This window comes from Cetorhinus maximus, chromosome 11, assembly GCF_964194155.1.
Source record: "Cetorhinus maximus chromosome 11, sCetMax3.hap1.1, whole genome shotgun sequence".
Classification (NCBI taxonomy): Eukaryota; Metazoa; Chordata; class Chondrichthyes; order Lamniformes; family Cetorhinidae; genus Cetorhinus; species Cetorhinus maximus.
Window position 1 is genome coordinate 92,507,608 of NC_135889.1, and position 14,995 is coordinate 92,522,602.

Here is a 14,995-nt window from a genome sequence, read left to right on the forward strand (position 1 = left end):
CTTGACTGGACCTGACTAGCCTCCAGCTTGAATACCACCCTACTACACCCTGACTGGTCCTGACTATCCCCCCAACCACCTGAGTACCCCCCAATCACTTGACTACCCCTCACCCCAAATACCCACTCACCCAGCTACCCACTTTTCCCACCTACTTATCTACCAACCTACCCACCTCACCATCCTACCCACCTACCCACTCACACACCTCATGAAGTGGAAGATCTGTGGCGAACTAAAAAAGTTAAAGATAGTATCAAACTTAAAGAAAAAGCATATAACTGTGCAAGGATTGGTGGCAGGTCAGAAGATTGTACAGAATATAGAAAACAGCAAAGAATGACTAAAGAGATTAAGAAGGAGGGAAAATTAGAGTATGAGAGAAAGCTAGCTAGAAATATGACTGATAGTAAGTGTTTCTATAGATATTTAAGAAAGAAAAGGGTTAACAAAGTGAGCGTTAGTCCTATTGAACGTAAATCTGAGGAATTAATAATGGAAAATAAGCAGATGGCAGATTAATTGAACAGGCATTTTGCACCGGTCTTCACTATAGAGGACACAAGTGATATCCCAGAAATAGCTGTAAATCAGGAAATGGAAGGGAAGGTGGAACTCAAGAAAATTACGATCACCAGGGAAGTAGTATTGAGCAAGTTGTTGGAGCTGCGGGCTGACAAGTCCTCAGGTCCTGATGGACTTCATGCTAGGGTCTTAAAAGAAGTGACTAATGAGATAAAAACAAAATACTACTGCGGATGCTGGAAATCCAAAACAAAAACAGAATTACCTGGAAAAACTCAGCAGGTCTGGCAGCATCGGCGGAGAAGAGAAGAGTTGACATTTTGAGTCCTCATGATCCTTCAGCAGAACTGAGTAAAGTTAGGAGAGGGGTGAAATATAAGCTGGTTTAAGGTGGGGGCGAGAGAAGTTGGGGGGGTGTGTGGTAGTAGGGACAAGCAAGCAGTGATAGGAGCAGATACTCAAAAAATGTCAAAGACAAAGGAACGAAGACGTGTTAAAGGTGGTGATTATCTAAGAGAATGTGCTAATTAAGAATGGATGGCAGGACACTCAAGGTACAGCTCTAGTGGGGGTGGGGTGGAAAGACTGACAGGGCATTACAGATTGAAAAGTAATGGAAATAGGTGGGAAAAGAAAAATCTATATAAATTATTGGAAAAAACAAAAGGGAGGGGGAAGAAACGGAAAGGGGGTGGGGATGGGGGAGGGAGTTCAAGATCTAAAGTTGTTGAATTTAATATTCAGTCCGGAAGGCTGTAAAGTGCCTAGTTGGAAGATGAGGTGCTGTTCCTCCAGTTTGCGTTGGGCTTCACTGAAACAATGCAGCAAGCCGAGGACAGACTTGTGGGCAAGAGAGCAGGGTGGAGTGTTAAAATGGCAAGCGACAGAGAGGTTTGGGTCTTTCTTGCGAACAGACCGCAGGTGTTCTGCAAAGCGGTTGCCCAGTTTACGTTTGGTCTCTCCAATGTAGAGGAGACCGCATTGGGAGCAATGAATGCAGAAGACTAAGTTAGGGGAAATGCAAGTGAAATGCTGCTTTACTTGAAAGGAATGTTGGGGCCCTTGGACAGAGAGGAGAGAGGAAGTGAAGGGGCAGGTGTTGCATCTTCTGCGTGGGCATGGGGAGGTGCCATAGATGGGGGTTGAGGAGTAGGGGGTGATGGAGGAGTGGACCAGGGTGTCCCGGAGGGAACGATCTCTACGGAATGCCACCGGGGGGGTGAAGGGAAGATGTGTTTGGTGGTGGCATCATGCTGAGTAATGAGATAGTTGATGCAGTGGTTTTAATATTCCAAAATTCCCTCGATTCGGGGAAGGTTCCAATGGATTGGACAATAACGAATGTAACTCCTTTCTTTAAAAATGGAGGGAGGCAGGAAGCAGGAAACTACCGGCCAATTAGCTTAACATCTGTCATAGGGAAAATATTGGAAGCTATTATTAAAGATGTTATAACAGGGTACACAGATAAATTCAAGGTAATCAGGCAGAGTCAACATGGTTTTGTGAAAGGGAAATCATGTTTAACCAACTTATTGGAGTACTTTGAAGAAGTAATATGTGCTGTGGATGTATTGTACTTGGATTTCCACAAGGCATTTGATAAGGTGAAACATCAAAGGTTATTGTGGAAAATTAAAACTCATGAGGCTGAGTTTTCCCCCGGTTGGGGGGAAGTTGATGGGCGGGTGCGTGCGGGTATGCTTCCGATCGGCGCCCCCAATCGGAGGCGCGGCGTAATTTTACGTGGGTGGGCCAATTAAGGCCGCCCAGCGTGACGTCCGCAGGGAAGCGCTATGCGCTCCCTGTGCGGGCAGAGGGGGTATTCCTAAAAGCGAGAGTGTGCTGTTTCGTGAATGCGCACGAAAGAGCGCACGCACTCATCTCCCTGAGGCTAAGTGCTGCTCAAAGTGTGAAAAAGCTCAAAATAGAAAAATAAAATTTCCCTAACATGTCCCCTCATGTGACAATGTCACATGAGTTGGGACATGTTCATAATTTCCAAAAAAACTTTACTAAAATTTTTAAAACCCTACACGAAACCTCATCCCGTCTGTGGATGAGGTTTCATGTTTTTTCTACTTCCCGCCTGGGCTCCTGGCCTGCCCGCCAACCTTAAGGTTGGATGGGCATGTCCACTAATTACTTTAATTGCTCTGTCAATGGCCTCAGCAGCAGCTGATTTTGCAGTGTCCCCGCCTTCCTGAAAATTTAAATGGGGCGTGGTGACATCAGGAGTTCCGCCCGACATCGCCGCGCATCATTTTACACGTCGGCAAGTGGGCCCCGCCCCCACTCGCTGACGGTAAAATCCAGCCCATGGTGTGGGGGTAACATATTGGCATGGATAGAAGATTGGCTAGCTAACAGGAAACAGAGAGTAGGCATATATGGGTCATTTTCTGGTTGGCAAGATTTAACAAATGGTGTGCCCCAGGGATCAATGCTGGGGCCTCAACTTTTTACAATTTGTATAAATAACTTGGATGAAGGGACCAAAAGTATGGTTACTAAATTTGCTGATGACACAAAGTTAGATAGGAAAGTAAGTTGTGAAGATGTCATAAGGAGCCTGCAAAGGGATATAGATAGGCTAAGTGAGTGGGCAAAGTTCTGGCAAATGGAGTATAATGTGGGAAAATGTGAAATTGTTCTTTTTGGCAGGAAGAATAAGAAAAAACCATATTATCTAAATGATGAGAAGTTGTGGAGCTCTGAGATGCAGAGTGATGTGGGTGTCCTAGTGCATGAATCACAAAAGGTTAGTAAGGGTATAGCAAGTAATTGGGAAAGTTAATAGAATGTTGTCATTTGTTATGAGAGGAATTGAATACAAAAGTAGGGAGGTTATGCTTCAAGCAAAGGGTGAAAGGTTATCGGGGTAGGTGGGATTATTGAGTTGAGGTTACAATCAGATCAGCCATGATCTTAATGAATGGTGGAGTAGCCTCGAGGGGCTGAGTGGCCTAATTCTGCTCCTAATTCATATGATCGTATGTACCCACTCACCCACCCACTCGCCCAACTCACCCACCTACCCACATACCTCCTCACCCACCCGACTCACCTACTCACCAATCTGCACCCAACCCCAACTTTCCCACTTCACCCTCCTCACCCATCTCACCCTCCTCACCCTCCTCATACATCTCACCCTCCTCACCCATTTCACCCTGCTTACCTGTCTTACCCTCCTCTCCCACCTAGGTACAGCATCTAATGCTGTAAAAAGGGGATGTGTCCTCTCTTCCCCCAACTCTACTCTTGTCTGATGGAGTTCCTCGGGGAACTCTACGCCGCAAATTTCTTTTACAGCTGGGATCAAAAGATCCCAGAAAAAATGCACAGCTGTGTTAGGTAGGAAGAATCTTTATATGCAACTGCAGTGTGCCCAGCATTGCCAATGCTCAGAAGATTCAAGCCAATACCTTTGGTCCCTGCTATAAACTCTGTTCCCAAGCCACCCATTCCACCTCTCTCACTGGAAATTATCTGAGGCTGAAGCAGACTGTTCGTAATCCTGGTGTCCTATCTGACCCTGAGATAAGCTTCCAAGTACATATCCATGCCATCATTAAAACCCTCCTTTTCCGCCTCTGACATTGCCCAACAGTATCCCTGCCTCAGCTCATCTGCTGCTGAAGCACTCACCCATGCCTTTGTTACTTGTAGAGTTGACCATCCTAATGCACTCCTGGCTGGCCTTCCACGCTCTACTCTTGGTAAACTTGAGGCCATATAAAACTCTGCTCCTTGTGCCACACCAAGTCTAGTTCACCCCTCTGCCCTGTGCTCACTGACCTATATTGGCTACTGGTTAAGCAACACCTCAATTTTAACATTCACCTGCTGGTTTTCAAATCCCTCCATGGTCTTGCCCCTCCATATCTTTGTAACCTCCTCCAGCACCACAAACCTCCAAGATAACTGCACTCATCGAATTCTGGCTTTTTGGGAACCCCTGATTTTAGTTAGCACACCATGGGTGACCATGCTTTCAGCTATCAAGTCCCTAAGCTCTGGAATTCGCTCCCTAAAACTTTTTCTCTCTACCTGTCTTTCCTGCTTTAGGACACTCTCTAAAGCATACCACTTTTGACCAAGCGATCGACCATCCGCTTTCTATCTCTTTATGTGGCTCAGTGTCAAAGTTTGTTTTGTGATGCTCCTGTGAATCGCCTTAGGAAGCCTTATTATGTTAAAGGTGCTACATAAATACAAGCTGTTGCTATTGCAAATTAGATGTTTTAATTACATTAAATTATATTGTTTGGAATTCATTTGCCCTTGACAGATTTCTATTGAAAAAAAAGTTCCTGATGGTCAAAGACTGTCAATAAAGCACATCTTAATACCAACACTGACATCTCTGACTGCAATATAAGTTGCACAGTGGATGTAACCTCTAGAATTATTACAGAAAATAAAATTACTTCTCCTGCTGGGTGGGGGATCATTTCTACACTGGCAGATGCTTTTCTGCACAACAACTGCTGTGACGTTGATACTAGGAATTTAGTAAGGTATTCATTACTAGTAAGACTACAAAGGCTTTCTATTGACTTTCCTATTCTAGAAGGAATTCTGGATTTTTAAAATTTGCAAGTCAAATTGATTAAGTCGGCATGGGATTGTGATATAAATTCAATAATACATCCACTCATTGCAACAACAGATGGCATTCTAATATATAACTGAATGTTAGTACCTGTTATGAAGGTTGTACATTCTATGTGCAAAAACTGAACTTGATAGGCTGAACATCCTTTTTATGTTCCACAGAGTTTTTAAATGTTCCCATGTTAAAATTGGTCTTGCCCCCACCCCCCATTTGGCATCAAATCTTAGTAAAGTTTGCCTAGCTCTTGTGTTACCTGGTGGATATGGTACATGGCATTTATGATATTTCCTTTATTTCAACAGAGATTATGGGCAGAATTTTACCAGCCCCCCAGGAGGTGGGGAAGGAGCTGGGGGTGGGGTGCTGCTGGGAAAATTGCAGGGAGCTGTGTCTGTTCAGCTCCTAGACCATGTCCTGCCATCAGAGAATCTTACTGATGGCAGCATCAGAATTTACTTATGTATAGGACCTGTATAGGGGTCATCAGCATTTTCATAAATACAGTCTGTTGTTGTTGCTGCAAACTTTATAGGAAGTCCAGCACAATCCAAATCTTTTGACAGTCTGTTGTTACAAATCTGCACTTACTTGCCTAACATAAGTGATACTTAGTCAATTCTAATAATTCATTATAGTGCATCTGAAGAAATCACATTGTAAAACCTGTGACCATTCAATGCGATAAAGAGTCTTAATATTGCTGACCATTTCAATAGGATTGATTTTTGCTTGAGTAGTACAAACTGTGCTAAAACACACAAGTATATTTTTCCTCTCGGACAGATTAGCTGACCATTAAATAAATAATTCCTAGCCCAGAGATGAGGCTGCCTGGAATTATTGTTTAAGCAGGCAGATCATCTTTATTGAAAATGTACACCAAAATTAACCAGCTAAGAATATTCTTCACTGCATGTCCATTGTCCTTGATTTGAGTACACTTAATAACACTTAACATGAATTATGACATTCGCACTACACAAGTGCCGAGCAATGACCATCTTCAACTAGGGAGAATCTAATACCCCCTCCTTGACGTTCAGCAGCATTACCATCGCTGACTCCCCATCATCAGCATCCTGGGGGATTGATCAGCAGCTGAACTGGATGAGCCATATAAATACTATGGCTACAAGAGCAGGTCAGAGACTAGGAATTTTGCTGGGAGTCACTCATCTCCTGATTTCCCAAAGCCTGTCCACGATCTACAAGGCACAAGTCAGGAGTGTGATGGAATACTTTCCACTTGCCTGGATAAGTGTGGCTCCAACAATATTCAAGAAGATCAACACCATCAAGGTCAAAGCAGCTCGCTTGATTGACACCGCATCCACCAGCTTAAACATTCACTCCTTCCACCACTGGTGCACAGTGGCAGCAGTGTGTACCACCAACAAGGTGCACTGCAGCAGCTCACCAAGGTTTCTTCAACAGCCATTACCATTACCAACTAGAAGGACCACAGCAGCAGATGTGGTGTTTGTGGTATTGTCCCTGGACTAGTGATCCACAGACCCAGGCTAATGCTCTGGGAACTGAGGTTTCAATTCCACCACGGCAGATGGTGAAATTTGAATTCAATAAAAATCTGGAATTAAAAGTCCGATGACAATCATGAAACCATTGTCGATTGTCGTAAAAATCCCACCTGGTTCACTAATGTCCGTTAGAGAAGGAAGGAAATCTGCTGTCCTTACCTGGTCTGGCTTACATGTGACTCCAGACCACAGCAGTGTGGTTGACTCTTAGCTGCCCTCTGAAATGGCCTAGCAAGCCACTGAGCTCTCAACGGCAATTAGGGATGGGAAATAAATGTTGGCCTAGCCAGCGTTGCCCACATCCCATGAATGAATAAAAAAATAGACATATGGGAACAACTGCCACCTGCAAGATCCACTCCAAGTCACACATCATCTTGACTAGGAACTATATTGTTGTTCTTTCACTTTTGTTGTGTGAAAACCCTGGAAGTCCCTTCCAAACAGCACTGTGGGTGTACCTATACATCAGATGAACTGCAGCAGTTCAAGAAGGCAACTCACCACCACCTTCATAAGGGCAAATAAGGATGGGCAACAATTGTTGGTCTTATTAGCAGTTCTCCCAACCCAGGAATGAATAAAAAACATCCCAAACGTTGAACACAGCTTTCAAGTGAACTGTTTCTTTGCAGCTTTACTTCTGGACTTGCTATTTGAAGCTGGTCTTTTGAATTTCACATGCAAAACATATTAGGTGTGCGAGCTCAGTTAAAGACAGCTATGCCCTTTTTGGTGTGAACGAATTCCATGTTTACTATTCTGTCAGCATCTTTATAGAGAAGAAATTGTAGAGATCAAATAGCTTGGTCTGTTGGGGGTTTTCCCACTGACAACTGTTACTATTAGTGGAACAAGACACATAGTTGTATGGAGAGGACCCAACATGAAGAACAGAATTGGATAAATTTCTTATCAAATCAGGAACTCTTTCAGTTGCCCTCTCAGATCAATGCTTATAAGTAATTCAGTTTATTAGATAAAATTAAAGCACTAAAACAATTGGAATTGGTGGTTTTGTATGATACTATATCAAATAATTCTGAAGGACTTTGGTAATCTGGGAAGAAGATAAAGAGATAGATATCTTTCCTCAAGGCTACGACAGAAAATAGATATGCAGTGAAGTTGTACATTCAGCAACTGAGGATTACTGAGGAGTAGTTTATCTTTTTCATTCATGTTGAGAGGAAGCTCCATCAGAGTCTGCAATAATTGGTACATTGACAATCATTTTATTTAGATAAATCTAAATTATTCTTTCATTGTCACAGCGGTTCAAGGCTTTTTATTTGGGAACATGAAAGATTAGGTTTTATTCAAAAAAAAATCATCATTGGTCTAAACTTGATAGCTCCTGAATCTGGGTGGACAGTTGTGCTGTGCAATTAACTCATTATTGACTGCAATGCAGGCATCAGGTGAACTTAATGCTGCTTGCTGTTTTGCATGAATGCACCAGCCAGCTAGCACTAACCATGCTGTTGGTTGCCTTGAACAAGGGGTCAAATCATGACTGGCTAAACTTCAGTTAAAGCTGGTCCGCACCTCTTAAAGGGGAGGTGCATTGTGGCTGGCACGGGTGCTGGGAGTCCTTTCTGAACTGAATCTGACATGAGAAAGACAGAAGAATGATGCAATGTGCAAAAGAGTGGGCTCCAATGTTTTCAGGTGCTGCACTGGAAGCCCTCGTGGAGGAAATGCAAAGGAGGAAGGATGTCCAGTATCTGCAGGACGCAGGAGTTCCTTCAGTGGGAGCAAATAGCTATTGAGGTCGATGCCAGGAATTTACCTCCGAGGACCTGAATGCAGTGCTAGTCCATAGAACTTCATAGACATTGACCACTTGTGTTGGGTCAGTGAATATATCTTTTAATGTCATATGCTACCAAATGCACCAGTAGCCTCAGACACTGTGCAATTCACCATGGTCCATTCACTCACCTAACACAATCTCAATCAATCACAACCAATACTTGACATTCATATGTAACACTGCACCCTCACACACTTCACATTGCTGCAAAACTCACACAGACACCTCACAGCTTGAACACATTATCAGACATTAAATCATGACCTCCACATCAGCCAAACAAATTGCACAACACTCACTGACACATTTCCATCTCTCTTGCAGGAAAAGGTGATGCACAACCAGTGGCAGCAGGAGCTAGCTGGAAGGGGACATGTGCACCTGCATGTCTTGACCCCCCCAGGGAGAAGGTGGTGCTGGCAATTATTGCAGCAGGTGGAAGATTTCAATGAGGATGTTCTTTACTGAAGCATTGATGTTGCATATAATGTTCTCACTGAGGCTCAGGTCGGATAATTACATTGTGATATTCCCGCTGGATATAACATCAAGCTGAGCCCTTTTCTCCCCCTCAACTTTCTCTCTCTTCCAGCAACCTGTCCAGCTCTGCTTGACTTCTTTTCACTCTCTAAGCCATGCTGAATTCCAAGTGTACCCATGCCTGGGATAAACTGGTTTGTGCAGAATCCTCAAAAATTCTTTGTGCACCTGCTACTCAACTCCCTCTAGACTTTGTCAACTTTGAACAACCATAGAAAGCACCAGACACATGTGGTATTGAGGTAACAGCCAGAATAAATTAACCACAACTAATTTGTAAGCAGTTGATGATCCTTTTAAACAGCATTGGTAGGGTTTGCTCCTGCTGTTCAATGTGTGTTTAGCTATGCAAGGTTAGGAGGGGGCATTAGCTGGAGCACTGAGCTCCAAATTGACATCAGTGGCGTCAAATCAGAGTTACACTTTGGTTTGCCTGCTTTGCATACTTCTGGCAGCCATTCAGTGAGTCTGTGCTAATGCCCTCACCAACATGGCATCTGGCTCAATTCACCACAAAAGTGTGGGCTGGTGTTTTGGACACCAAACGTCACCGGCAGTGAATGAGTTCTATCGATCAGAATTTTGTGCCCTTTTTCTTTCAAAATGCACTGAATATTTTCTTTCATGTTCAGAAGTAAGAGTAGTAATTTCAATGATTATATTGACAGAGGAAGGCATTCTCTATCTCACACAATTAGTTCTGAAGTATATAACCTCCCAAGGAAACCGTTGTCTTCAAATCTGTCAAGGTGACATCATTCCAATATTCATTTACAATTAAATAACAGTTTCAAGTGACCCTCAGATTTTCTCAGTGAGTGCCTGTTCCTTATCCTGCATGCCAAATACCTCCAAATCCAGTTAATCCATGGGAAGTCTCTGCATAGTTTAGCTACCATGTGGTGCATAATATCATTCAACAAGACATATAAATTACATATTTTAAAGGTAGCTGGTTGCAGAAAGAAATTTTTAAATAAGTTGCAGGTAATTTAAATGCACATTTATTTACAGATTTGATATATTTTATTAGAACTATTAAGAATTTACCATTGTTGTAACATCATAAACTACAGCTTTCCAAAAGTTTTACAGTTATAAAGTTAATATTGGAAAACTAACCATTTACATTAAATAACAAAAGGCTGCTTTTTTTGCCTTTATGTAATTCTTTGCATGCACAGAAACACTCATTTCAAGGCCTAGTTTCACCTACTTTTCATTGAGGTATAATTAATATTGGAAGCTGCATGCAAAATTACATGGGATTACATAGGATTTACAGCACAGAAACAGGCCAATGGGTGGTAGCGAGTTCCACATTCTCACCACTTTTTGGGGAAAGAAGTTTCTTCTGAATTCCATATTGGATTTCTTGGTGCTCTTCACCACAAAAAAGAAATGATTTCTCTGTTCCACTCCGCTAAAAACTTTCATAATTTTAAATACCCCTATTAGGTGACCCCTGATCAGCCATCTTTTTATCAAAAGAAAAGAGACTGTTAATCTTTTCCTGGCATGTACACCCACATATTTCTGGTATCATCCTTGAAAATCTACTCTGCACCCTCTCCAGTACCTCTATATCCTTTTCATAAAACGGCAACTAGAACTGCATGCTGCACACTAAGTGTGGTCTAACAAAAGTCCGATGCAGGTTTTCTTTTAATTCTTTCATGGGATGTGGGTGTCACTGGTAAGGCTGACATTTGTTACCCATCTCTATTTGTCCTTGAACTGAGTGGCTTGTTAGGCCATTTCAGGGAGCAGTTAAGAGTCAGCCACATTACTGTGGGTCTAGAGTCACATGTAGGCCGGGCCAGTTAAGGATGGCAGATTTCCTTCCCTAAAGGACATTAGTGAACTAAAGGGTTTTTCACAAAGATTGATGATAGCTGTCATGGTCATCATTACTGAGACTAGTTTTCAATTCAAGATTTATTCATTGAATTCAAATTCCACCAGCTGCCATGTTGGGATTGGGACCAATGTCCCCAAAGCATGAGAATGGGCATCTGGATTACTAATCCAGCGACACCACCATCTCCCCAACAATAGCATAACCTCCCTACTTTTCATTCTATCCCTCTGGAAATAAACCTAGTTCTTGGTTTGCCTTTTTTTTATGGCTTTGCTAACCATTGGCAAACATTTAGTAATCAGTGTATTTGTACTCCAAGATCCCTTTGCTCCTCTACCTCACCTAGATTTGCCCCTTCCAATTAAGAAGTAGTCTCCCTAATCTTCCTACCAAAATGTACTACTTCGCATTTATCTGTGTTGAACTTCATTTGCCAATAATTGGCCCATTCTGTAAGTTTATTAATATGCTCCTGTAATTTGTTGCTGCCCTCCTCAGCATTGATTATCTCACTAATTTGATGTAATCTGCAAATTTAGAAATTGTATTTTTGACTCCAAAGACCAAATCATTAATGTAAATTATGAACAGCAGTAGTCCCAGTAATGATTCTTGATGAACATCACTTCCTACCTTCTGCCACTGTGAATTACAACCCTTGCCTCCCACTCTCTGCTTTCTGTCTTGAAGCCAGTTAGCAATCCATTCTGTCATTTGTCCTCTGACTCCACATTCTCTGACCTTATTCATTAGCCTATTATTGGGCACTTTAGCAAACACCTAATAAACAAAGTACTTATTTTATGTATAGATATATATATATACTTCAGCCAGGCTCAACTGCTGACTTGAGGTTCAAAGAATAATTTACAAAAAGGAGACAACTTGCATTTTTATATGGTGGTTTTCATGACCTCAGGATGTCCCAAAGCGCTTTACAATGAGTCAGTACTTTTGAGGTGTAGATAATTTTTCTCCACGTCATTGACTGAGACAAATTAGCCAGGACACTGGAATAAATGTTCTGTGCTGTTCTTCAAAATAGTGCCATGGAATCTTTTCTGTCCACTTGAGAGAGCAGATGGGGTCTCATTTTAACATCTCATCTGGAACACAGCACCTCGATTATGCAGCATTCCCTCAGTGCTGCATTGGAGTGTCAGCCTAGATTTTTTTTGTGACCAAGTCTCTGGATTGAGACCTGAACAAGACAACCTTTTGCCTCAGAAGCGAGAGTGCTTCTGACTGAGCTACAACAGACATCTACTCTTGCTAACTTGGAATATGCGCATTTATATTGAAGTCGCAGGGTAAAAGCTCAATACCCTTAATTTGTGCTATCATGGACAGGTGCTTATTCCTTTCTCTTTAGAAGTTTTGAGAGTACATAGTGATGACCAGTTATAGTCCTAGCAATCTTCGGCATTGTATTACATTTGGAGATATTTATCCTGTGGCTTTGTAGGAATTCTAAACACTCCTGGGATGGGAAGCATAGAACGTGGAATGATGTGGTGGGGGCAAAAGAGAACATGCATGCAAGTGTCATTTTGGAAGGCTATCTCAGTGTGCAAATCAGTTATGGCACAGCAAGGAGAGAAAGCAGTTGAAAGCAATGCTTTAGGAAAGTAAACAGAAGAGGTAAGGAAATGTAAATTTAACACATTGGAGTCATGAATTTAAGATTTCATTTTTATTTCAGTGATGGAAATTTTTTTCATATAACGGTTCTTCCTGAAATGAGTTATCATCCCGAATGCTTCCCTTAAATTCCCTATAAACTAGGGGGAGGCAGTGGCATAGTGATAATGTCACTGGACTAGCAATCCAGAGGGCCCAGTCTGATGCTTTTGGGAGCATGGGTTCAAATTCCAATATGGCAGCTGGTGGAATTTAAATTCAACTAATAAAGCTGGAATTAAAAGCTGGTCCCAGTAATGGTGACCATAAATCAATTGTTGTAAAAACCAATCTGGTTTAGGGAAGAAAATCTGCCATCTTTAACTGGTCTGGCCTACAGACCCACAGTAATGTGGTTTACTCTGAAATGGCCTAGCAGGACCCTCATTTGTATCAAACCACTACAGAAAAGTCAATAATGAATTAAACCCAATGGACCACCCAGCATCGACCTAGGCACTGGAAATAAAAATGGCACACCCAGCCCAGTCGACTCTGCAAAATCCTTCATACGAACACTGGGGTATTGTGCCAAAATTGAGAGAGCTGTCCCACAGACTAGTCAAACAACAGCCTAACATGGTCATACTCACCAAGTCATACCTTAAAGGCAATGCCCCAGACATTGCCATCTCTGGGTATGTCCTGTCCCACTGGCAGGACAGATACATCAGAGGAGGCGGTCCAGTGGTATACAGTTGAGAGGGAGTTGCCTTGGGAATTCACAGCATTGACTCCAGAACCCTCCTGATTACCATCTACTGTCCCCCCAATCATAGCCGTCACTTCAGCTGATGAATCAGTACACAATCATGTTGAACACTACTTGGAAGAAGAACTGAGGTGGAAGGGGTGCAGAATGAAGTGTGGGTGGGAGACCTCCATGTCCATCACCAAGAGCGGCTCTGAACCCTACTGTGCTGGCCGAGTCCAAAAGGACATAGCTGATAGACTGGGTCTGTGGCAGGTGGTGTAGGAGCCAACAAGAGGGAAAAACCTACCATACCTCGTCCTCACCAATCCACCTGTTGCACATGCATCTATCCACGACAGTATTGGTAGGAGTGTCCTTGTGGAGACGAAGTCCCATCTTCACATTGAGGATACTCTCCATCGTGTGGTGTGGCACCACTACCGTGATAAATAGGATAGATTTTGAACAGATCTAGCAACTGAAAACTGGGCACCCATGGAGCACTGAGGGGAATCAGCAGCAGCAGAATTGTACACAACCACAATCTTTAACCCCATGACCAGGCATATTCCCCTCTCTACCTTTACAGTCAAGTTGGGAGATCAAGCCTGGTTCAATGAAGAGTGCAGAAGGGCATGCCAGGAGCAGCACCAAGCATATCAGGTGTCAACCTGGTGGAGCTATAACACAGGACTACTTGCATGCCAAACAGCATAAGAGGCATGCAATAGACAGAGCCAAGCGATCCCACAGCCAACTGATTAGATCTAAGCTCTGCAGTCCTGCCACATCCAGTCGTAAATGGTGGTGGACAATTAAACAACTCATTGGAGGAGAAGGCTTCACAAATATCCCCATCCTCAGTGATGGAGGAGCCCAGCACATCAGTGCAAAAGATAAGGCCGAAGAATTTGCAACAGTCTTCAGCCAGAAGTGCTGAGTGGATGATCAACCTTGGCCTCCTCCGTAGGTCCCCAGCGTCACAGATGCTAGTCATCAGCCAATTCGATTCACTCCACGTGATATGATGAAATGGCTGAAGGCACTGGATACTGCAAAGGCTATGGGCCCTGACAATATTCTGGCAATAGTACTGAAGACTTGTGCTCCAGAACTAGCTGCACCCCTAGCCAAGCTGTTCCAGTACAGCTACAACACTGGCATCTACCCAGCTATGTGGAAAATTGCCTTGTTATGTCCTGTGGACAAATCCAACCTAGCTATTTGCTGCCTCACTAGTGTACTCTTGATCATCAGTAAAGTGATGGAAGGGGTAATTGACAGTGGTATCAACTGGCATTTACTCAGCAATAACCTGTTCACTGATGCTCAGTTTGGGTTCTGCCAGGGCCACTCAGCTCCTGACCTCATTACAGCCTTGGTCCAAACATGGACCAAAGAACTGAACTCAAGAGGTGATGTGAAAGTGACTGCCCTTGACATCAATGCCGCATTTGACCAAGTGTGGCATTCAAGGAGCCCTGACAAAACTGGAGTCAAGGGGAATCAGGGGGAAAACTCTCCGCTGGTTGGAGTCATACCTAGCACAAAGAAAGATAGTTGTGGTTGTTGGAGGTCAATCATTTCAGTCCTGGGGCATTGTTGCAGGAGTTTCCCAGGGTAGTTTCCTAGGCCCAACCATGTTCAGCTGCTTCATCAATGACCTTCTTTCCATCATTAGGTCTGAAGCAGGGATGTTCACTGATGGTTGCACTATGTT

At 43.1% G+C, this 14,995-nt stretch overlaps 1 protein-coding gene across 1 annotated transcript in view; it reads left to right on the plus strand.

Moving 5' to 3' along the window:
- The window catches only part of thsd7ba (thrombospondin, type I, domain containing 7Ba), a 976,108-nt gene that overhangs the window by 55,105 nt on the left and 906,008 nt on the right, over positions 1-14,995 (plus strand). The window lies entirely within an intron of this gene.